Here is a 26,808-nt window from a genome sequence, read left to right as displayed (position 1 = left end):
TTTATATATTCTGGATATAACACCCCCATTGGAGATGTAGCTCCAAATATTCTCTCCCTTTCAATAGGTTGCCAGTTACCTTCCATGATAAAGTCCTTTGATGCATAAAAGTTTTTAATTTTGATGAGCTCGCATTAATTTTTTCCCTTTGTTGCATGTACTTTGGGTGTGAAGTCTAAAAATCCTCGACTAAGTGTTGCTCAAAAGGCAATGTGATATTTGTGGCCACTTAATTTAGAGGATCAAATACATGGACAACACAGACTTCAGTGATATTTATTACTGAAAACAGAATTTATTAAGAAAATAATTAAAAGATTGTTAGAAATAAGACATAGTTATATTACCAGACTGGACACCACCAACACTTAAGCAGGAGCACTGGGGAGTCCCAGAGACAGCCTTCAGGGTCCAAATGGGAGAATCCCAAGTGAAGTGTCTTATTCTTGTATGAGATTCTAATTTCTGTTTCATGCTCAGGGGCTTAAACATCATTTTGGAACAAAGGTGACTGATTGCCAACATCCCATGTGACTGTCCTCCAGTAGTCAATCCTAGTAGGAAGCTGACTAGGCTTTCAAGGATATTTTCTGGAGCCTAAACATCTTTATCAAGTATACCTCCTTCTGGGACAAAAGTCAGTTGTTCAAGAAAGAATATGCATAAACAACCCATTTAATGGTTTTAACCACTAGTTATAAAGGCAGGGACAGTGAAGATTTTTTTCTTTTAACCCTTTAATTGGTCTTAGAATTTGAAATGTCCTCCATATAATTTGTTAACACTTTGGGGGTTATTGTCAAATATATTTTATGCATTTTTGGTACATGTAACAATTATAAAACAGTAATATAATTAAGATAATAATGATTAAGATAGGGTGAAATATAGCATTTCAATATTTCTGTGCAGTTACAGAGTGAAATAAATCATACCAATGATGATTAGTGTCAGTAACTATAACATGTGAGGCTTTTAACAATTTTCCAGCAACAATGTCTGTATTCTGTGCTGAGTAAGCTAATTTTGATTAGTTCATATTAAATTAGTTAATATAGTAGAACTTTTTATTATATTTATAAGGGGTTGTAAGGAAACATAAACATTGGGCAAAAGGCAAGGGTTTGAGTACCCAAGAGAGATACATCTTCCACATGGTCAGGGAATAAATAGAAAACTGCACCCTGCCAATAAAGCATCTCTAGATGCTATAGATATCCAGAGAAGGGAGCAGCTAGTCCCATCGTGGCCAATTTAGTCACATTTTTGCTTACAATATATACATGCTGTGCTTCAATCTCATAGAGAATTGAAAGGTTTGCTAGTGGAAACAAGTTGAGTACAGAGATTAGAAGAATGTTATAACATACACGGTTCCGTCTGTCGAATTAACCCAGTACATGTTAATCTTTTATAAGTGGATACACAATCAATTAAGTCATAGGTAACATCTTCATTATTAATGAATTTCCCATATATTTTAGGAAAAAAGCATAATATTTAGAAGATAAGATAAAAGGCAATACATTAAAAGCACATACTGTCTGTACAGAAGTTTTAGAGAAATAAGTAACCTGTCCTATATAAGCAACTTTTGTACAGTTTATTTTAGGGTTGTCCAATTGTACCCAAGACATATTGGTTATGTATTTTGAAAATATAGCTTTCCACATACCATAAGAATTAGTAGTTAGTAATCATTGAACATTTTCTTTTTGCATCAGAGTATATAAATTTTGCAGAAACCAAATGGTCCGGTTAAATAGCTTAGTTAACATTGGTATTAATTTTCCAACCTGCTAAAACAGATTTATTAAACACTTTCATGAATTATCAAAATTTAATTCATTTTGGTGAGGATGTGGGTTAGGGTTTTTATAGGTAAAGGAAAGGGATTAGGGGTCAAAAATTAAGTACTGTCTGTATGATTCATTCTTATCAGATCAGTGATGATGTTGGGTTTTCATGAGAAAGGCATGAGCAAATGTCTCATCCTGTGGTGTCTCAAGCATGTCTTGTTCCACTGTCAGTGATTAGCTTTAGATATTGTGTGAGCTCTTGCATGCAGGGTCTTCATGACTCTTTTTAAACTTTTGTCTTTTGAGGAGGAAGCCACTGATTCACTGGACCACAGGGTGTTTTTGATGCTGTTCTGTTATCTTTTTTTTGTAAGCAGAACTGAGAAGGTCTGGCTAAACAAAAAACTATGATTAGCAACATTATATTGTTGTCTAATATTATGCAGATCAGTTACTGACAGAAGGTTAGAAAATGTCTTAATTTCTGTAACATTTTCTAAACATTTTTATGCAACCTAAAACGTATCAAATGAAGTTTATTTTTAGCACTTTATTTTTACCAAGTTAAAGAACAAATTTTTCAACTATTTGGAATTAAATTATATTTTTCAGAGTTTGACTTTGAGAAAGCAAAATGTTGAAAGTTATCAGGTTTGAATCAATATTTGGTTCCTTATTTAACTAAAGCTGAGACTTGCCCTTTTCAAAAATGAGATTTGTTTTTATTAACCAAGGACATGATAATGTCAACATAAAGTATAAGAAATTATTCTGATAAAGCAACACTTTTTTAACCCTGATTATTTAAAATAAAAACTTTTATAGCTCTTTACTAAAAACAGACCATAATTTAGGAAAACGTTGTTACTTTAACAGACAGAAAACTAAATTTTAGTCTTGCATCAATATATTATTTGATATTAAAGCTTTCAAAAATTTTGTAGATAGATCCATCCAATCTTTTCCCAACTTTGACCATAATTTCCTTTTCCACAAACCTTTGGCAATCTACTATATTTATTTAGGCTTTGTCCTACATTTTCCTCATTTTGTAACAATGATTTATTTTATCTTAGGACAAAACTACCCTCTTTTTTCCTTTTAATAAAAAAACATTTTTATATCCTTCATAATTAAGTTATCAAAATGATTTTGGAAACTGTCTTCAAGTAAACATCTCACCACATAAAATTATCAAAATCAAACCTTTCAGAATAATGTCAAATACTTAAAATGCTTTAGTCAATGAGTATTTGAAATATTAATATACAATTTTTAAGAAGAATTGATGGCACATACAGATATTACATTTGTTTTCTCAAAAATTGCACTTTTTTAAAGTTTCATGATCACTAATTTTTTTTAAAAACTTGAGTATAAGGTACCTCATTTCATTTGTGATTTCTTTTACAAAATGAATTTAATTACAAGATGCTATTGAAATTTAAAATTTCATTCTTAGCCTACTTCTCACCAATATCCAATTTTTACAATGGCTAGGCAGCATTATAAGAGAAAATCAATTTCTTTCTTTTAAGAGGACCCCCTCCAAATTTTGACCATTTATTCAGAACATAACTTAAAGGAGACATAGCCACACATCCTGAGAGTTTCTCATGACTGGGCAACATTAATAAAAATTAGGAAGAAAAAATATCAAGACAAGAGTTTTTTCTATGTCGACAGATTTTTCAACCTAAAAGCAAACCAAAAAACCCCACAAAGACAAAAATGCAAGGAGTTCCTCAAAGTCAGCACGTTCAACTTAAAAGTAAAGAAAAACTGTGAAGACAAACATGCATAAAAAGGAGTTCCTCAATAATAAATGGCTTTCCCAATTCAAAAATACAAAATACAAAACCAACAGAGAGCCACAAATCTGGGATCATGGATAGTGGGGCTCAAACCCACTGAATCTGCAGTTTTGAACCGAGGCCAATTCAATAGTCTCTGCCTCATTAGCAGTCTGTCAGCGTGAAAGTAAACATAGCATGAAAGGACTGAGAAAGTGAAAGCAAATACCTATCAGAAGAGACAATATTATACACTTATGTAGCCCAGGGAAAGTCTGAACTTTAAAATCACCATCACATGAAGGTGCCTAGTATCTACCCACAGCAGAAAGCTCCCTGGAACCTCAGCCCTCAGTCCTCTAGGCAAATCCTCAGGTAGCTGCTAGGCATGGAGCTGAGAGATCTGGGAAAACTATATGGCAGATGAGACATAGATCAGGGTCACATCTCAGAGCATAATGGGGGATCCTGGCAGAGTCTCCAAATTGTTTTCATAAGCATGGCACCTTCCATAGAAGGGTTCACCTGACCCAGTGTTGCAAAGGAGTGATTTACCTCTCACTGTGAAAATTTATTGCAAGTGCACTTTACAAGGAATTGGAGGAGCCTTCCTCAAAACCAGTTCAATGGGGGGATGTGGGTTTTTGATATTGAACAATTTTGAGTAAATCCTGAAAAGAGGTTAACAAATTACAAATTCCCAAATGTCTTATAGTACAAACCAGGGAAACAAAATGTTCAAATCCAAACAATATTCTGTACACAAAAAGAACATGAAACTAGCAATTTTAAATCTATGAAGAGTGGTCCTAACAAAGCATTACAATATTCAGAAGAGCACCGTCTTTATTTTCTACCCAGATTTTCTAAAACTTGTCTTATTGACATTCACCACTATGAAGTCATACTGAAATGCAAATCCTGCTGACTAGGCCAATTTTATTGAACAAAACGCAATGTGATATTTGTGGCCACTTAATTTAGAGGCCCAAATATGCAGACAACACAGATTTCAGTGATATAAAGACAAAATTTATTAGGAAAGTAATTAAAAGATTGTTAGAAATATGGCATAATTACATCACCAGGCTGGACAATACTAACACCCAAAGGGGAGTGATAGGGAATCCTGGAGACAGCATTCAGGGTCTGACTGGCAGAGTCCCAAGCAAAGTGTCCTTCTCTTAGATGAGATTCCAATTTCTATTTCATGCTCTGGGGATTAAATATCATTTCGGAACAAAGGTGACTGATTGCCAATGTCCTATATGACTGTCCTCCAGTACTCAATCCCAGGGAGCTGGCTAGGCTCTCAGGGATATTTCCTGGAGCCTAAACATCTTTATCAAGTACACCTCCTTCTGGGGGAAGAGCCAGTTCTCTGAGAAGGAATATGCATAAACAACCTATTTAATGATTTTAACCATGCATTTATAAAAGTCACTGCAGAGACATTGAAGATTCTTTTTCTTTTAACCCTTCACTAAGACACAGTCCTGAAGGTGCTTCTCAACATGTTTTTTCTAAGAGTTTGACAGCTCTAGCTCTTACATTTGTATATTTTATGTATTTTGAGTTGATATTTATTGATGGAGTTGATATTTTATATGGGGAGGTACAGATGCACATGCATTCTTTTGTTTATGGAGATCCAATTTCCCTAACACCATTTATTGAAGAGACTGTTCTCCCCAGTTGAGTGGACTTGGCACCCCTATCAAAAATCAGTTGGCCATAAATATGATGGTTGATTTCTGAACTCTCAATTTGATTCCATCGGCCTATATGTCTGTCCTTGTGCCTGTACCATGCTCTTTTGATTATCCTGACTTTGTAATAAATTTTAATATTGGGAAGTATGAATCCTCCAACTTCATTCTTGTTTTTCAAGATGGCTTTGGCTATTTGGGGCCTTTTACATGTAAATCTGATGGTTGGCTTTTTATTTTTTGCAAAGAAGATTGTTGGGATTTTGATTGGTATTCTATATATATTCTGTAAACCACCTTGGGTAGAATTGACGTCTTAGCAACATTTCGTCTTCCAATCCATGAATGTATAAAATCCTTCCTTCTATTTTGGTCTTTTTAAAATTCCTTTTAGCAATGTTTTGTAGTGTGTCATGTACAATTCTTTTCCCTCCTTGGCTATGTTTATCCCTAGATATTTGATACTCTTAGTTGCTATTGTAAATGGACTTTTTCCCCTTAATTTTTCCTTCAGGTTGTTCTTTACTAGTTTAAAGAAATACTATTGATTTCTGCATGTTGGTCTTCTACCCAGCCACTTTGCCAATTTTGTTTATTAGTTCTAGTAGGGTTTTTTTTTGTGGATTTTTTCTGGATTTTCTCTATATAGTATCATGTCATCTGCAAATAGGAAAAATTTCATTTCTTCCCTTCCATTTTGAATGCCTTTTATTTCTTTTCTTGCCTAGTTTCTCTTCTTGGAATGCCAGTGAAATGCTGGTTAACAGACATGTCATTGGCATCCTTGTCTTTTTCCAGATCTTAGAGGAAAAGCATTCAATATTTCTCTGTTTAATATAATGTTAGCTTTGAGTTTTCCATAAGTTATCTTTATCATGTTGAAGAAGTTTTCTTCTATTCCTAGATATGTGTTTTGTTTTGTTTTTGGAGGGGGGTGAATGGTCAAGGAATCAAACCTGGGTCTCCTGCATGGAAGACATGCATTCTGCCACTGAACCACCTGTCTATTCCTAGGTATTTAAACATTTCTATCATGAAAGAGTTCTGGATTTTTCTGTTTCCTTTTTGCATTGAATTTAGATGATCATGTTTTTTTCCCCCCTTCACTCTATTAATATATTAATATGATATATTACTGTTTCAGTTTGCTAAAGCTGCTGAAATGTAGTATACCAGAAATGGGTTGGCTTATTCAATGTGGATTTATTAAATTAAAATGTGCAGTTGTTAGGCTATGAAAATTTCCAACCCAAGGCATCAGTAGATGATATCTCAACTCTCAAGATAGGCTCTTGGCATCTAGGGCTCCTCTGTCACATGGCAAAGTACATGGTGACATCTGCTGGTCCTTCTCTCTTGGGTGTCATTGTTTTGAACTTCTGGGTTCAGTAGCTCCCTCTCTCAGCTTCTTTGGTGCCCTTCTCTGAACTTGTCTTAATTTCATCTCATAGCTTCTCTATGTGTTTTATCCTCTTATGAAGGACTCCAGCAAGAGAATCAAGGCCCACCCTGAATGAGGCAGGTCACATCTCAATTGAAATAGCCTAATCAAAAGGTCCCATCCACAATAGCTCTAAGCCACAGGAATGGATGAAAAGAATATGGCATTTTTCTGGTGTACATAACAGCATCAAACTGCCACAATTATTGTAATTGATTTTCTCATGTTGAACCTCTGTTGCATATCTGGAATATACCCCACTTGATCATGGTGTATAATCTTTTAATGTGATGTTGGAGTCTGCAGAATTATTGAGGATTTTTGCATCATTATTTTAAGGCACATTACTCTGTAATTTTCTTTTATTGAGTTATCATTGTTTGCTTTTGGTATGGGTGATTTTTTCCTCATAGAATAAGTTATGAAATATTCCTTCCTCTCCAGTTTTTTGGAAAGAGCTTGAGTAGGTTGTTTATTCTTCTTTGGAGTATTTTGCAAAATACAACAGTGAAGCCAGAAAGAACTGGGTGTTTCTTTGTTTAGAGGTTAGGTTTTTGATTACTGGTTCGATCTCATTAACATTGATCTACTGAAATCTTTTGTTTCTTCTTGAGCCAGTGTAGGTTGTTTATGTGATTCTAGGCATATGTCCATTTCATCCAGATTATCAAATTTTGTGATGCATAATTGTCCATATTTTCCCTTATAGTCCTTTTTATTTCTCTTTGGTCAGTGGTAATGTCCCACCTGACATTTGTGATTTTAATTAGTTGTGTTCTGTCTCTTGTTCTTGGGATTATGCCGTTAGGGATATATAGATTTTTAATTTTTAACTCTAATTAACTGTACCCTTTATTAGTGTTATATGTTTGTCCCTCTTGAGAATATTTTTGGCCAAAAGTCTATTTTATCTTATTTTAGGATAGCTACCCCAGCTCTCTTTTGTTACCATTTGCATGATATATTTTCCCCATACTTTCACTATCAAACTATTTGTGTTTCTGAATTTGTGTTGTCTTTTATAAACATTATATAGTTGGGTCATACCTTTTACTCCAATCTGCCAATCTCATGTCTTTTGAATGGAGAGTTAACCCATTTACATTTTAATGTTTTTTATTATAAAATATAATACATAAAAAGGTTACAGAGCAGATTTCAGAGTTTGTTATGGATTACCTTTCCACTGTTTCGAGTTTTGCCCTCTAGCTGTCCAAAAACACTGGAGGCTAAAAGAAATATCAATATAGTAATGCAGCAATCATGCTCATTTGTTAAATCCTATTTTCTCTATTATAATTCTTTTATTATAATAATTATAAAGGATCTCCCTTGATCCTTCTCCCGGTCTATAAGGATCTTTGGAGAGTGCCCACTCTGTTTTTTATTGATAAGGTGTGTCAATAAGTTCCTAGTTGGATAAATCCTGAAATGGAGAGGGACCATCCTCTCCAAGATAGTCAACTAATTACATTCCCCATCCCTTATAATCCATTTACATTTAAAATAACTGCTGATAATGCAGGACTTTCTCCTGCCTTTTTTGCTCTTTGGTCTTCATTAGTCCCTTTGTCCTTAAATTTTTCCATAGTGCCTACTTTCATATTTATTTGATGTTTTTGAATTGTACCATTTTGAGTGTCTTCTCATTTCCTTCTGTATATATTTTTCAAGTATTTTCTTTGTGGATACCATAGGACTTAAATTTATCATCTTAAATCTTTACCAATCACATTTGATTTGTTACCATCTTAACTTCAATAGCACACATAGACAATGTTGATATACCCCTTTGTTCCCTAACTTTTTGTTGTTAACTGGTATAGATTATATTTTTATACATTGTATGTTAAAAACTGTAAGTTTATCATTAATTTTATGCATTTGTATTTAGAACACATATGAAGTAAAAAGTGGAGTTACATACTATAATATGTAATGCAATAATACTGACATTTATAATTGCCCATATGGGTACATTTACCAGAGTTCTTAATTTCTTTATATGGCTTCAATCCACTGTCTAGTGTCCTTTCCTTTCTGTCTGAAGAACTCCCTATGACACTGTTTACAGGGCAGATCTAGTGATTACAGTCTCATTCATCTTTTATCTGTGAATATCTTAATCTTCCCCTCATTATCATAAGCTAGCCTTACTGAATATATAATTCTTGTTTAACAATTGTCTTCTTTAAGCAATGTAAATATTTTGTTTTTCTGTCTTGCTTCCTTTTTTTTTCTAATGAGACTTTGCTATTTAATCTTGTTGGAATTCTCTTGTACCTAAAATGTTGCTTTCACTCGCAGCTTTCAGAATTTTCTCCTTTTCCTTTGCATTTGACTGTTTGACTTTTATCTGGGCACCATACTCTTCAAGTTTATCCTGTTTGGAGTTTGTTAGTCTTGAAAGAGTATATTCATGTGTTCCATTAAATTGGGGACATTTCCTGACATTTTTTTGAATATTCCTTTTGCCAATTTCTCTTGTTCTTCTCCTTTTGGGAGTCCCATAATGCATATATTGGTATACCTGATGGTTTCTAACAGGTTTCATAAGCTTTGTTTGCTATCTTAAATTCTTTTTTTTTCTTTCTGATCCTCAGCCTGAATCATTAACCACCCCAGAGACAAAAGAGAAATACCAGTATAGTGATTCAGTAGCCATACTTATGTGTTAAGTCCTACTTTCTTTGTTATAACTCCTCCTTCTCCTTTGATCTTTCTCCCAATCTTTAGGGATATTTCATATTGGGGACAATAAAGGCAGATTTCTGCTGATAAGTGGCATAAGGGCAAGAGCTCAGGGTGCTTTGGATATGTCAGTGACCCTCCCTCTACATTTTCCTCAACCCATGTCTTTATGACTCCTTTCCCATGTGTGTCACTCCTTCTGAGTCTGTCTTACTCTATTGACTAGGTGGATTTTCTATAGATCTATAACCCAGTAAATAACAATAAGCTGTGAAGATAGAGAAAAGCTATATGAAAAAATATTGCTTTGTATAATACAGAAAATGTGCTAAAAATGTCTTGATAAAATCTGTGGGGCACAATAAAATTTAATCCAGTTATAACACAATAGTGAGGGAAAAAAAGTACAACAGCAACAGCTCCTGACTAACATGAGCCACAGATATCACATGCTAGGGAATCCACTAGACACTGTGGAAATGAGAACACTCACATAGTGGTTCTTCCTCTCTTCTCAGGTATGGACACCAGGAATCTACATTTGTGACAGGTGAACCAGGGATTCTGATCTGGGCTGGAATCTTGAACATTGTGAAAGGGTGGTTGACAAGCTAAAGACCAAGTCTTAATATAGTTCTGTTCCCCATCAACATGGCCAAGTTTTTCACTCCCAAGGTACTCACTTTGCCTTTCATTGAATTTAAGATACCAGCTGAACACGCATACCATTTATGGGCCACAAGATAGCCTATTTTCTCTTGTGTTTGAACATTTCCATTTTACTATGACTTTTCTCATATTTACAATTTTACCTTGTTGGACTTTTCCTCATTCTTCAGGAATATACTTATAAATATCATCTTGGGAACCTTTCCTGAACATTTCTTAGAGGTCTTGGGTTGGTCCAGCCTTAAGATAAAAAAAAAAACAAAACAGGCATGGAGTTAGACATTAGGACTTATGAACAAGAGAGGATTCTTCCCGATGGCAACCATTTTGGAAATGGAAGTCTGCACTCTACAAAGGTGGGGAATGCAACAGGGCAGCTTAAAATGGTTTAGTACAGTACATTTCATAGGTTATGAGAACAGAGTTTTAGCAGGGTCTTATGACACTAGGGTTTGGAGATTTGTTATCAATATATCAGGGGAGAGGAGTTTTAATGCTTTACAAGATAAGTCATTTATGATAGTATCTATACATTATTTTCCTCCCTGAGGAGATCTGTTGAGCTCTAACTTTCTGTTAAGGTCACATAGACAGCTATGTGCAGTAACTTATTGTCATATGGAGGGGGATCCTGGGGCCTTAGATCTCCACAACATTCAGTGGCAACATTGGTGTCTGTTCTGTACTCCTTCAAATCTCCCCATCACTCCAGCAAGGTATGCACCACTTTTTACTCTGATTTTGAATTTGACTTTCTCCTTCTTCAGACTGCATGAGCTGAATAGAACAGGGATATGATCTGTCTGGATCACACTTGGACCAAAGTGCCCACAAAGTATATGCCATATGAAGTATCTCAACAAATATGATCTTTGTATATATTAATGAATAAATAATATATAGAAAAAGTTGTCTTAGACATATCAGCATTGAACCATACTTTGGCCCTTTGAGGTCAATATTTCTGCCTACCCTTCTAGCTAACAAAGGAATGGGAAATGCTCAAATCTTCCACCTAAAATCCAAATGGACAGAACATTGAGGGAACATCCTCCTGGACTGTGCCACCAAAAACTTCTAAAAACCAAAAGGTCTCTAAGTGAAGTTTCAGGATATAAGGACTCTGTTTCCACGGTGACAAATTCTTTCATTGATGACAGCCTGTCTTCTTATGGGACTTTTTCTCAATTCAGTGATTAGAGTTACAAACTGATGTAAGTACCAACTTCTACAAAAAATACATGAGGAGACTTAAAGGCAGAGGTCTACTTTGGGTCCACAGAATTGTCCCAGGGCCTTGTTCAATCAAATGATACTGAGAAGATTGTTGGAAGATAGGGGAAGTGTGCTATACTCCAGTATAGGAGGTGAATTATGTGTCCTCCCTGTTCCCTGTCACTTACCCTTGTCATATTATATAATATGGTTGGAGACTCCCAACTCCACTGTATGGGGTCCTACCACTCTCTGTATAGTAGGGAAATGCTACTGTTCAGCCGAAGAAGGAATGCTAGGGCAAAGAGAAGAATTTTCCTCTTCATTGTTTAATCTGAGGAATTCTTAGACTCTGGTTGTAGGTACAGAATATTTGACTTAAAGATTTAGTCCATAAGGATAACCTTTCTTCAAGTATGCATTTTCTATGGACAAGTAATTATAAATCCTTGAACACTTTAGATAACTCAATGGGAATTTTAATTATGCTTTAGTAAACTTCTTTTCAAAGTTTAAATCTATGTATTAAAGACCACTGGACTAATTTATCATTTTTAAGGATATGGAATGATGTGATTTATAATTTCTAATTACATTTCTGTTGGGGCTATTATTTCTTTGGAAAACAAATGTCCATTTTCACATTAGGTAGGAAAAATTTTAAATTGTGTTAATTTGTTTTCAGTCAAGGAAAATCTACTTGGTAGCATTGTTACTGTTGTAATAATCATTCAGATTTCAGAAAGATGAAATGGGAGAAGAAAATTGTGAATAATCTTTCCCACAAATTCCAGGTAATTGAAGATACTTGTAGAGGTTTTTTGGATTGCTACTTCAATTGTTCTTTATGGTCCTTATCAATTTGCATCTCTGCTGGCTTAAAAGGATGTATGTCCCCTAGAAAAGCCATGTTTTAATCAAAATCCCATTTCATAAAGGCAGAATAATCCCTATTTAATACTGTACATAATTAGATCATCTCCCTGGAGATGTAACCAAATCAAGAGTAGTTGTTAAGCTGGATTAGGTAATGACATGTCTCCACCCATTTGGGTGGGTCTTGATTAGTTTCTGAAGTCCTATAAAAGAGGAAACATTTTGAAGAATGAAGGAGATCCAGAGAGAGCAGAGAATGCTGCAGCACCATGAAGAAGAGAGTCCATCAGCCAGCGCTTTGGAGATAAAGAAGGAAAATGCCTCCTAGGGAGCTTCATGAAACAGGAAGCCAGGAGAGAAAGCTCAACAGATGATGCCGTGTTTGCCATGTGCCCTTCCAGATGAGAGAAAAACTCTGTGTTCGCCATGTGCCCTTCCACCTAAGAGAAACCCTGAACTTCCTCAGCCTTCTTGAACCAAGATATCTTTCCCTGAATGCCTTTGATTGGACATCTCTATAGACTTGTAATTAGGACATTTTCTTGGCCTTAGAGCTGTAAACTAGCAGCTTATTTAATTTCCCCTTTTAAAAACCATTCCTTTTCTGGTATATTGTATTCTGGCAGCTAACAAATTGGAACAGCATCTTTTTTTCTGATTGGATAACAGTTTTCCAAATGGGAATTAGCCTTTATTTTGAAAGCAAGGGAAGGTCATCAGGTGGTAATAAATCTTACTTGCAGTCTTAATGTACATGAGACATGTCTGTGTTCTTTGAATGTACTAGTTCATTATTTTTCACAAAATATTGGATAGGTGGTAGTCATAATTATAGTTCATATTGAAAAACGGGAAATCTTAGGCAAAGACAGGAAAGAAACATGAACAAGTTCTGACAATAAAAGTTGCCACTCAGATTCACTCTCAAGGATTCAGAGGAACAGGAGTTTTAAGCTCAAATATTAGGTTCGTCCCACTTCATAAATTGAAAAATGCAAGCATAGAAAGGCTAAGCCCCACTACAAAAACTCTCACCTACTCATTTAATCCTTCACTAGCAGATTTTCCTATTTTCACGTGTGCAATGGCAAGGTTTTGAGAGAGTTGCTATGCAAACACTCTGTTCTCTTTTAATGTTTGGACTTGCACTTCATTTTCCTTAGTCAATTCCCATTTTGAAAGATCCTTACATCATGCTTGTACAGTGACATGGTCCTCTTCATTTTTTTTTTGTTGAAATCAGGTACTGATGTTGCTAGGCTTAAGCATTTCCCTTCTTTATGATGGCAATAGTAGTTATAATTAAAAATAGAAATATCTGGATCATTCATCCAGATACTATCATCTGGTAAACTTTTCTAATTTACATGGGCCATGGATTTCACTCACAATTAAAATGAAAATCTAATTTATACTACCATTTACCTCACCCTCCATATCTTGATGTATCAGTCAGGACAATTTCTGGTCTTCAGCCTGGTGACTAAGTAAAGTTGGAAGAAGTCTAAACTCCCTAGATCACCTGATTGAGAAATAAATTTCAGTTTCTATAGAAAACAGAGAAACTGATTTCTGGTACTGTAGGATTTCCAGCCTGACAGACTCTTAGAATACATTTGAATATTCATTCAATGGTCTATCCCACTTCACTCCAAAATGAGATGATACTAGAAAAGCAGCAAGAATCTCCTTCATGACCAGGGTCTTGTCCCAGTTCTTGATTATTCTCAGTCATTGAGGCTCATTCTCTAACTCTGATATCCATATTGGGAAGCAGTGAAGCCACTTAAACCTTTCTTCCTCAGGCAGAAGAAAACATGGTGGACAAGGTGGAGTCACAAGAGAAAGGGATCATGTTGCTTTCCTCTACTTCTGTCTATTAAAAGTTAGGTCCACTCAAAGAGTCACTGAATCAGTGGTGAGAGGAAATACCCTAATTGGCTTCCTTAAAGTGGAGCCTGGTGGCCTGGTTATGCTAGTCTGAATTAAATTTGCCAGCACATTCCTGCTCAGGAATAGCCCAGGAGAGTTACTTAGTACCTTCAACACAGTCCTTCAATTTCTCATGCAGTGGTATCCCCACACAGGCATGTACTGACTGGTAAGAGCTTGTAAGTAAATATTCAGATTCGTAAGAAAGTTTTGAAATCTTTGGTAGCTTGAAATAAGCATATATATATATATATATATATATATATATATATATATATATATATGCACACAGACACACACACACTATGGAAATCAGCAACTACTGTAAAGCCAAGTTATGGTAGTGTGGTGTTCAGAGTTTGAGTTACTAACACACCAGTGTGATATGCTTTTGACCCCAATGATCCCTTCCTCAACAAGTAAAAAAAGCATGGTTTCTTTCAAGCCATTGATGTCATTGAGATGATACTAATTTCTATCATTCATTAACTTAATAATAACAAATTGAAAAAATCAGAAAAATTTTAATAAATAAAATAACAAAATAGAGTTAAAATAATACAAGTAAGAAATGTGAAGGTGAGAAACTAATGGAAAATCGACATGGTACAGGGCAAAAACATCAAGGAAAAGCCAAATAATACCGCATTAGGTTGTAAAAGAATGTGAAACAGACACTGCTAAAAGTCACTCATGCATGAAGCGCAAACTTGAAATTTAGCAAAAGGAAAACAAATTAAATCAAATCTTTTTAAATGAGCAGAAAAATTGAAAGCTATTGAAGACAGACCCACAACTGAAAAAATCAGTATTACTAGTACACCTAACTAAGAGACATAGCTTTGGTGCCATTAGGATGGGTAAGTGCACAGTTCAGGAGCTCCCTTCAGGCCTCTTATATAGCCACTATGAAGCAGGCATTTTGCTTTCTAATTTGGGCATTAACATTTAAGAGCATTACCTGTCATGCAGAGGCACTCTATTGATTGCCCAGCCCTTGCAGGGCTGTGTGAAAATACCTACTTGGTGCTATGATGTGTTACTAGGGTCCTCTTTATTTTCACACAACAAAGCTATATACTCCCAAAGCTCTGTCAACAAAAAATATATCTGATGCTTATACAAATATTAGTCTTCCTTTATGTTCAGATATGCAGTGAGAAAAAGAGAAGATATTTAATAGGTGCTCTCAAATCCCAGCACCAAAAATATCCTAGTTAAAAAGAAATATTCTTACCTTCTTGCTGTTACATTGGAGCAATACATGGAAATGCAAAGACAAGCCACAGAATAAAAGAAGTATTGAATGTAAACAAATATATCTGCCAATTAATATTGTAAATGGTAACCTACCATATCAGATTGGATCATATATCAAAACAACCTTTTCTGATGTTCAACATCAAATATATCCATAGAAACTCAGTAATGATGAAAGTAGAATGAATTCCAGGCTTCACTGTGAAGCTGCCATGCCCAGCAGCCTGTACTGTGGTCATTACCCAAGACCTTCATTGTTGCTGCCTGCACAGGGCCACCTACCACATGTCTTGAATCTGGACTGTGCCACAGAATCTAGGGAGATGGGAGTCCTTGGAGCCTCTTTAGTGCCAGAGCTTAGGCTACCAACAGCTCCATGGTGGTGGAGGAACAGAATCTGTGGATGAACTCTTCCTGGGGGAAGCTTTGCTAATTTGCAGCAACTAGAAAATCTTCCTCATTAATATCTGTCAGCATTATGGTTGTTACATCATTTCACAATGGTGACAGGGACTAAACTCTGGAAGTCTATCAAGAAAAAACACTCAGATCCCTATCTTTCAATGGCTTTCAGACAACCAGAGTGCCAGCTCTCAAACCTAGCAGACCTCTAGATAAGATGTCCCTGCCCATTGGAATGTATTGCCCAGATATTCAGCTATGATGGTACCCTTCAGGACCCTATGCTAATGACTTCTCTTCCATCAGATATGCCCTCCAGGGCAGCATCTCCTGGAAGGTAGAGATTCCAGAGCACAAGTTTCAGTACCTCACCAAGGTGGAGGAAGGAGAGGCCAGTGTATCCTTCCCTGCAATTACCCTGAAAGTGGCCACTGACACTCCCAGTGGTGATGAAGGCTAATGCTACCAAATGTCATCATAAATTATTTGACAACAAAACAGATCCAAGAGAGCATTTACCAATTTGTGCAGCAAGCAGGCCTAAAAGATGCTGGATACATACCCCACAGGCCTTTTCCACCAAGGTGACTAAGTAACTTTGAATGACAGAAGCACTAAGAAAATTAAAGCTGCAAATGGAGAAACAGTGGAAGAAAAGTAGCTGACATCAGCCCAGACTATTCCTAGCAGTACCCCCCCCCCCCCCACATACACGCACTCTTCACTAAAGCAAATCCCAGAGGCTGATACACTTCTGGCCCAAATTCTAGCACTATAGAATCTGGAATTGGGAATGACAGAAACTCATCATAAAAAAACAAACCTCTTTGGACTAGATCCTTCCAGAAGTCTGATTCAGGAGACTTGTCTGCCCAGGGCTATACAGGAGTGCAAAAGCCTCTCCAATAGAACTGATCCATGTCCAGGACACCTTCAAGTCATGCTAGATGGACATGTAGTAGAAGGGAATAAATCATTAGCATGGGCTCATAATCTTAAACCCTATAACTTGAATGCTCACTGGGTTCTAAAGTAGTTTTTATTCCAGGGACTCTGGACAGAGGGTGTTTTGCTCCTCACTCCCTTTTTACCTTGATTCTGACATACTCAAGCTATATTTTATGAAAACCTGTTAAGGGCAGTGTGATGGTGGCTCAGTGGCAGAATTCTCACCTGCCATGCCAAAGACCTGGGTGTGATTGCCAGTGCCTGCCCATGCAAAACAAAAACCAAACAAACATAAAACCCTGTTAAACTGAGGCTAGAGCTGGTAACATAATTGACTTTTTAGAAAAAATACAAAACTAGCCTTTATTGTGGTGAAGAAACCATTTTATACTGCTTTAAAGTTAGACTAAATAATCTTATCAATGGTATTTGGGGACCTCATTACCTAATTTCATGTCATTTTCCCTAGACAAGAACATTAATTATTGTTTACTAGGGTAAACAATGTTTGTAATGTTCCAGAGCTCAGGCTTCTTGATTCCTTTACTACTAACAACATAAGCATTCTCAAATCATGGAGTAGTGGTATTCACTGACTAGTTTAAACAATGTTTGTTCTCCTGACACTGTGCTGGTAATATTCTCTGGCCTTGTCAATGAGGGGACACTAAGATCTGTTTAGGATCTGAGTACAATTAAATGCCAGACTTAGCAGGGACCCCTCTTCATATGCTGAAACTGTGCTGTCCTTGCATTTTTGATAGTCCTAGTGGGTTGCCATATTATACAGTCAGCAGTTCAAGTAGTACCTCTTGGGCCAGTGCTCTTGGAGGCTCCTTTATGTGTCACACAGCAAACACTAGTCTGCCTATCCTTTCTTTCCCTTATATTTTTTTATGATTGCATTTTTAATAGTTATATATTCACATAATACAAAATCCAAACCAAAATAGATGTTATATTGTTCCTTATATTTTTATTGATATATATCATATGTTCGTATACCATGTAATCAACCAAAGTATACAAGCAATGGTTCACAATATCATCATATAGTTGTACATGCATTATCTTAACATTTTCCCTCTTTTGTGAAAAATAACATATACAAAAACAATAAATTTTGAAGCACAGCACAACAATTAGTTGTAGAAGAGATTTCAGAGTTTGGTATGGGTTACAATTCCACAATTTTTGGTCTTTACATCTAGCTGCTGTAAGATACTGGAGACTAAAAGAAATATCAATATATGATTCAGCAGTCATATTGATTTGCTAGACTCTACCTTCTCTGTATAACTCCACCATCAACTTTGATCTTTCTCACACTCTTTAGGGATATTTGGGCATTGGCCATTCTAATTTTTTCATGTTGGAAGGGGCTGTTGATAATATGGGATAGGGGGATGAAACTAGTTGATGTACTGCAGAGGCTGGCCCCTTGCATTTCAGGACATATCTGGACTGGGGACCCATCAGGACGCTGTTTGTTTCTGGAAAGTTACCTTAGTGCATGGAACCTTTGTAGAATCTTATATGATGCCTTGTGTTCTTTTGGATTGGCTGGAATAGTTTTGGTTGGGGTTGGCAACATATGATAGGTAGCAATTAATAACTGAAGATTGTGTAAGAGTGACTTCCAGAGAAGCTTCTCAACTCTCTTTGAATTCTCTCAGCTATTGGTACCTTATTTCTTACACTTATTTTCCCCCTTTTGGTCAGGATGGCATTGTTGATCACATGGTGTCAGGGCCAGGCTCATCCCTGGGATTTATCTCCCATGCCACCAGGGTGACTTTCACCCCTAGATGTCATGTCCCATGTAGGAGGGAGGGCAATGATTTCACTTGCAGAGTTGGGATTAGAGAGACTGAGGCAACAGCTGAGCAACAAAAAAGGTCTTCCAGAAGTAACTCTTAGCATATCTATAGGTAGACTATTTCCCTGCTGCATACATAAGCTTCATAAGAGCAAGCCTCAAGATCAAGGGCTTGGCCTGTTGAATTGGTGACCCTAATGTTTGACACAGTATCAGGGGTTTCCTTGATGGTAAAGTTCAATAGTTCTTTTTTCTCCCATCGCTCAAGGGACTTTGCCACTACTTTTTGATTATCTGCTTGATGTACTCTGGGATGTATCCAGGCATTACATTAAGCTACAGGATTAAAGCCCCTCATTCTTATTCTGTTCTCCCTGTGTTTGAATTGTTTCAATGATGTATCCAGAAAGGTTGAGTTAGATTATGTGCTATGGAAAATTTAGGTTCTGGACAAAATAAACCTTTCTTCCTTTGGTCTCAAAGAATAGATGAACTTCTAAATTATAGACAATGTCTTCCTTACCCCTGGTTCTGAATAACCTTAATCCTGACTTGATTGTCTTTGTTCTTATCTCTAAATATCAGGATATACATATATAAAACAGCTTCTCAAAATCCACAAATAATTGCCACTCCAGACTAAATGTGACTATGAAAAGAGCTGACAATCTAGGCCCCTGTTTTCTTATAAGTATTTTCTAAATGAGACCATACAATATTTGCTCTTTTGTTTCTGGCTATTTTGCCTCATTAAACTACTGGTTCATTCACAGTGTTGCATGCCTCACAACTTTGTTCCTTTTTTGTAACAGCACAATATTCTGTCATATGTATACACCATCCTTCGCCAATCTACTTCTTAGTCAGTGCATCCTTCAGCCACCTCCATTCATTGGGCATCATGTGTAATTTCCAAAGTCAACAGTCTGTCAAAACTCACAATTTTGGATAATTTCATTGTTCCCAAAGAAAGATAATCAATAAACACACCCTCATCAAAGAAAATCTAAACCTCCCCTGAACTCTTGTCCCTCCTCCCATTATTTGCCCCTGTTTTTGCTGTGGTGCTGTTGATGTTTTCCTGTTAAACATAGCCCTTAGCATGCAATAGCAGTTTTACCCTATTAAACCCCTGTGTTAAATTTAAACACATCTTTGTACAAGATCCATACCTTTGCTGTAGTTTATGCAAGAATTTATTTATATTTGTAATGTTAATCAGAGGGACATATGGGTCTATACAACCCCTTTCAACCATGTTCACTTTCAATATGTTAATATTACTTATAGAACCACTAGTGAACCACCATCATTTCTGTTTATTCCCTTACATTTAAGTTCAACCTCATTAGCTAACCATTCACCTATCTCTAGCTTCTGTGTATCTCTAGGTCCCCTATGTTCTATATTATAGGCCTCTGTTTTTACCTTTACCATGGTCATAAAAGTGGAGTCATACAGTATCTAACCTTTTGTCTGGTTTTTTTCACTCAGCATTATGTCTTCAAGGCTCAACCATCTTGTCTTGTGCCTCAGGATGTAATTTCATCTTACTGCTGTTTGATATTTCATGGTATGCATATACCACATTTTGTTAATCTACTCATCTGTTCATGAACACTCCCTTGCAATTTGATTGAAAACTTTGTAAGGGAAAATACTCAGTGTATTCGCCTGATATAAATAAAAGGATATTAAAACTTTTTAAAGAAGTTGGTAACCACAGTTATATTATAGTTTTGAAGTTTGTATGAAATTAATGTCACTACAGTGTGATTTCCTTTTTTCAGCCCAGGACCTGAAACCACTTTTTCTGGGGCATGGAGGAAAATAAAATTTTGCTATTTAAAAGCATTGTTCCCCAAAATGAGCCTCATGCCTTTATACACATACACACCTTACTCATAAAAGAAGAGCAAAACTGCCTTTATATTTCTCTTCACTGTGTACGTGTTCATCATCTTCTTGAACCATGTCTCAAATTCCTGCAGTTTTATTTTTTGGTTATTATCTAGTCTGCATATGTTGCTGACAATGCCTTGATTGATCTGAGAGTCTAGGATAATCAGAACAATTATTAATTTTATTAATTTGTATCTTCTGTGCCTAAAGTAAAAAATAATCCACATGAAATTAGTCTTTTGGGTCTCACATCTTTATTAAGCAATTCATGAATTGGACATCATCCAGTCCATAAAAAGAAAGGAAGCTGTGACGAGAAGAAGAGCAAATCTTATATAAGCAGGATAAGGAAGCCTTAATGAAAATAATCCTATTGATTGGTACAGGAAAGTTTTCTTATTTGGCTTAGCTGTGTGTTAGAGGTCTAGGTTCCAGAAGGAAAAAGACACTGGCTGATTTTGATTGGTCATTCTCAGGTTTCAGGTTCTGGGAAAAGGAGCACTTATAAGAAATAGAAACTTAGTTAAGCTTCAATTTGCTCACATAAGGGTTAGCATTAGGGACTCCATCTTGGGCCTACTTAATTTATTTAACAATTTCCCCAATTTTGAGCTGACTCTCAGTAATTGACAGATATGATTGAAATTTAAGGTTTGAATTCCATTCTTAGTTAAGGCCTAAAGTTTTGGAGTAGTAACTTGCGTATTGTTTTCATGTTGAAGTCATAGGTGATCATATTAGTTTTTACTTGTTCATTCTTTTTTATCATCCCAGGCATAAATAAATTATTTGCTGCTAAACAAGTGGCTTGGTAAAGCTACCCAAAACTCTTGAGAGAAAAGTGCCCCAGGGAGACTGTAATGAGTACTCTGACTAACAAAATATCCAAGTGTCCATCTTTTAGTATGCTCCTAAGCCCAGATCCCCATGATTTAAACCAGCTAAAATCAAAGTGGTCAGAAAGGGGCCCTAAGAGGAAGGTCTTACCTGTTTAAACCATGTGGTTTGTTTAATTATTTCAGGCAATTGTTTCTTGACTTTCTTAGAAGTGTTCACCCAAAAGTATGATAAGTGCTGTTGGCAATGACAAAAATGACTCCTTGTTCAGCCAGTAAGTAATCAAATTTGGCGATGATATTGTTTAAAACAAGTTTAACTAATAAATCTAATGACTGTTATCATACTAGCAATCAATTAAGTGATTTCTCCTCTTGTGAGTGATTGATTTCTAACTGTGTTTTCATTTATGTTAATCCAAAGCCAAGGTAGCAACAATCTGTCCAAGGAGGCAAGCCTAGAATCATAAACTCCCTGGGTAAATCCTGCTTTGCCTTTGAATGTAGACTGATGGGAGTAGTCCAGTGGGAAGTTTCAGACTGATTATAAACCCTAAGGGAACAGTGAAGAGACCAAGTACACATGTCCAGACATTTGCCAGCAATTAAGGCAATTTAGTGCACAGGCAATATCTTCACAATAAAAATATGGCCTGGAAGAGCAATATAAATTGACCCAAGTGCTGTTGTTTATAGAATATTACAATATTACTAAGAATATATTCATTTGTTACTAAGAATATTATTATTTGTTCTCAGTAACCAAGGGTCTGTGGTATTGAGAGTACAAATGATGAACTGCCCAAGATTTATTTGTGTTACGAATGTTTCATAGAGCTAGAGTCTTGCACCTGAGAGTAGACATGCATTGTTAAGGTAAGCTGTAGTCTAAGGAGGTATGTGGGCTATTACAGTAAGGTCAACAAACTTTCCAATGATATCTGAATAATTGTCAAGACCAGTTATATCTAGAATGAAGTTATGTGTCCAAGGAAGCTTAAAGCAGCAAAAAGAGGACCTTGAGTCTAGTTTTGGTGTTTGACATGAAAGAAATGGTGCAGTTTGATCCAAAGAGATGGAAGCATTTGGGTTAAGAAATAAACATGTTATGGGTAGAGCAATAGGGACCTGCAATGTGCATATATTGGGATTTATGGTGACAAATCCAACATTCTGAAAGGTTATCTCCTTTTTACATGACCTGGGAAAAGTGAGCAATAACATTGTCTTTCCAGGCCAGTGCAGGGGCAAAATGTGGATATATAAGATTTTATGTATTATAGGTGTTAGTAAGATAAAGTCTGTTTGAGAACTTGATCTGTCACCTTGGGAATAAGTAGTCTACCTCATGACATCATCTAGTTCACTAACTGGCTAGTTTGATTTTTAAGTCACCAGAGTTAGAGTAAGTCTAGGAGTCTGATGGAGCCTTTCTTGGTTGTGTTGTGAATCCATGGTTCAATACCCTGTAATCAAGTTGCAGTGTCAGAAGTTAGAAGCACTTGTCAGGGTTCCTTGTAATAAGGATCTAAGGCTGTCTTTCATTGGTGACATTTCCTGTAGAGCCAGTATCCTGGTGCCAGATTATGATTAAAGGGGTGTCTGTCATGTTGTTCAGGAAAGGTATTCTTTACTTATTGAAGATAATCTTTGATATAATGCAGTAAGAATTTGCAAACTGGGTAATGTCATGTTGTGACAAAAATAAGTGACCAGTTGTCAATTTTATTCCAAGAGATAAGTTTAGAAGTAACAGTTCATATGGAGAGAGTTTGTTTCCCAAAGGGAATGCTATGAGTGATCATCAGGTCTAAAGGTAAAATTGTGGCCCAGGGAAGGGCAGTTTCTTCAGATAATTTAAATAGTTTAACTTATGTCTATTATCTTAGCTATGGTAGTGTCTGTTTTCATATGAGAATCTGCAAGAACATTTAAAAAATATTCAGACAGTTCTTTTTGTGCGTGCCTCTGTAATGATGACAACTATAGATGGGTGAAAATGGCAGAAAGAAGATAATTTACTTGTCCACCATTCATTACTGGTGTACTGTGCTGTTTTGACAGTGTTGTATACCCCAGAAAAGCCATGTCCTTTAATCCTGACTCAATGTTGAAAGGCAGGATCTTTTTGATTATGTTGTTTCCATGGAGATGTGACCTATCCATTTGTGGGCGGGACCTTCTGATTAGGTTGTTTTCATGGAGCTGTATCTTCACCCATTCAAGGTGATTCTTAATCTGCCTACTGGAGTCCTTTAAGAGGGAACCATTTTGGAATAAGTTTCAGAGCTGACAAAAACAGAGAACTTTGGAGAGGCAGGAAAAAAAATGGCCCCAGGGAAGCTGTTTGAAACCAGAAGTCAGTTAATCAGTAAAAGCCAACAATGTGCCTTTCCAGCTGACAGTTATTCTGGACCCATTGGCAGTAAAATATTAGCAATAATCCAGGCAAAACTATAATCATTCTTTATCAGTTCATATAACCCTAGGTAATTAATCTTTGTATTATTTTATCTTCTGTTTGCAATCTCATGAACCCATCAGCTTCTTCACTAGAATTCTCAGGATCTTGACTCAGTCAAATGGTATGCTCTCAAAGTTTTTTAAGCAATGTGCTTAGAAGCTGGTGCTTCAGAGAACTTAGCTTAGTCTCTTTTTTTCCATAGGTCTCTGAGACAGTCCTTTTCATTGAAGATGAAGTGCACTGGCTTGTAGCTGACTCAAGTGTGTTCAAGAAAGCATCAGAATAAAAAACTGAGGATGACAAAAACACTGTAAATGGCCATTTATTCCTGGTTTACAAATATGAACTGTCTGTTGAGTGCTCATGAAACATTTTAAGAACACCTGAACTTATGACCAATAATACTATTGTTTTCCAATATCAGGCATCTCACATCAGTACTTAGACATATCATGGGCAGTGAAGATGTTGACAAATCTCTAAGATACAATTTCTGAAATCTTTATTTTAATAACATTTTATTCTGTAAATTTAACCAACAAAAAGTTACAAAAATCCTTCTTTATTTGATAACATTTCCCATTCAACTGATAAAATTATCAAATAAAACCAACTGCTTTTATAAGGTGAAAGAGAAAATTCTTTGCAATTTTTGGGAAAATCCCAAATGAGTACTTGAAATCAAGAAGACATATATGAGATGGTGCCAAGATGGTGGCTTAGCAAGGTGTGGGATTTAGTTTACAGCAGTTACTAAATAGCCAGGGGCAGTAGAGAACAACTTCTGGGGCCACATCAGTGACCAGACACACAGTGTACCCCAGTTTGGACCAGCTGGGTCAGCTGCAAACCCACCCAGAACCATTAATGCCCCAAGCCATGGCAGCCAGCACCTCTCCCTCACAGGCTGCTTCCCAGAGGGGAAAGAAAAGAGAGTTTACCACCAGCAGGGGCTGAGTGTAACTAAGTTCCAATTGTGGAATTCATTTACAAATTCAGACTACTAAAAATAGGCCCCCATGTCTACTGAACCTGGTCAAAGCAGAGGTTGCTGATTTTTGCCCCAGTGCTGAGGGGGCAGGACTGACAGAAAAAGAAGAAAGAAAAAAAGAAGCAGAGGTTTTTTGGATCATATAGCACATAATATTTGAAAGGGTCTGGGCCTTGAAGGAAAGGAGGAGGCATATAGGATCTGAACGTACACAAAGCAACATACCAACTTATGTTCTTGATTGGCAAACCTGAAGAATGGGGGTCCTGCTGTGAGAAGAATTGTTTTTTCTCTTTCTTTTTTGTGACTGTGTTTTTACAAAGGTTTGAGTGTCTTTGGATACAGTGGCAGGGCTTCTCAGACTACAACTGCCCCAGGAATAGGCAGAAACAAACTTGTTTGAGAGTTTGTCTGGAGCCTGTGCCTTCCCCAGCAAAGCTGTGGGACCCAGCTCAGGTGGAATCCCTCCCTCAAGGAATTCAGACCCCAGGGTTTGGAAAATGGAAATGATTAAAGCCAGCCTACAATCTCTCCTATCTCCCTGCCCCCAGCAGGGAGAGTCTGCTGAAGTTAAAGGTACCACATCACCTTATGCTGGTGGGACCTTCAGGCAGGAAGGCATGACATACTGGGCAGGATAAGAAAGACATGGAGCCCAAAGACTTCATAAGAAGGCCTTTCAACCTGCTGGGTCTCACCCTCGGGGAAAACTGATGCAGGTGACTGTTTCCTCTTGACAGGAGGCCAGTTTGGTCTGGGAAAATCTGGCTGGGGTCTATAATACCTAAGTAGACCCTCCTAAGGGTGGGGAGAGAAAGGCATCATACAGGCAGGGCAAGAAACAAGAAAACAAGAACTTAAAAAATCTGCTCTGTTAAACAAAACCTAAACTAGTGGTCCAGTATAAGCTGAACTGAATGTCAAAGAACAGATAGACATCAAAGTCATCCAGCAAGAAAATCCTAGGTAAAAGAAGTGAAAACAATCTCCAGAATAAACTAATTAATGTAACTAAATGCCTAGACACCAGCAAAAATAATGAAAGGAAAATTGAAGCTATGGCCCAGTCAAAGGAACAAGCCAAGAATTCAAATGAGATACGGGAGTTGAAACAATTAATTCAGAATGCTCAAACAGACATGGAAAACCTCATCAAAAATCAAATCAATGAATTGAAGGATGATATAAAGAAGACAAGAAGTGAACAAAAAGAAGAAATTGAAAGTCTGAAAAAACAAATCACAGAACTTATGGGAATTAAAGGCACAGTAGAAGAGATGGAAAAAACAATGGAAACCTACAATGTTAGATTTCAAGAGGCAGAAGATAGGATTAGTGAACTGGAGGATGGAACATCTAAAATCCAACAAGCTAATGAAAATATAGGGAAAAGAATGGAAAAATGTGAGCAGGGACTCAGGGAATTGAGTGACAACATGAAGCACATGAATATACGTGTTGTAGGTGTCCCAGAAAGAGAAGAGAAGGGAAAAGGAGGAGAAAAACTAATGGAAGAAATTATCACTGAACATTTCCCAACTCTTATGAAAGACTCAAAATTACAGTTCCAAGAAGTACAGCATACACCAAGGAGAATAGATCCAAATAGACATACTCCAAGGACACTTCCTAATCAGAATATCAGATGCCAAAGAGAAAGAGAGAATCTTGAAAGCTGCAAGAGAAAAGCAGTCCATCACATACAAGGGAAGTCCAATAAGGCTATGCATAAATTTCTCAGCAGAAACCAGGAAGGCAAGTAGACAGTGGGATAATATATTTAAATTACTAAAATTAGAGAACAACTGCCAACCAAGAATTCTATATCCACCAAAACTGTCCTTCAAAAATGAGGGGGAAATTAAAGCAATTTTAGACAAAAAAAATTACTGAGGGAATTTGTGACCAAGAGACCACTTCTGCAAGAAATACTAAAGGGAACACTAGAGGCAGATACAAAAAGACAGGAGAGAGAGGTATGGAGAAAAATGAAGACTATCAGTAAAGGTAAAAAGAAGAAAAATTACCTATGAAATATAAAATCCAAAGGCAAAATGGTAG

General features: G+C 36.5%; 1 protein-coding gene and 1 pseudogene across 1 annotated transcript in view; both read left to right on the top strand.

The window, feature by feature from the left end:
• Nucleotides 1–26,808, top strand: part of LOC143674124 (uncharacterized) — a 100,537-nt gene that overhangs the window by 16,337 nt on the left and 57,392 nt on the right. The gene's annotated exons all lie outside the window — the stretch shown is intronic.
• Nucleotides 10,372–16,565, top strand: LOC143657701 (putative monooxygenase p33MONOX pseudogene; annotated as a pseudogene).

The sequence above is a fragment of the Tamandua tetradactyla genome, chromosome 2 (assembly GCF_023851605.1).
Source record: "Tamandua tetradactyla isolate mTamTet1 chromosome 2, mTamTet1.pri, whole genome shotgun sequence".
NCBI classification, from domain to species: domain Eukaryota; kingdom Metazoa; phylum Chordata; class Mammalia; order Pilosa; family Myrmecophagidae; genus Tamandua; species Tamandua tetradactyla.
Note: the sequence above shows the minus strand (reverse complement) of the source record. Positions and strands in the feature narration are given on the sequence as shown.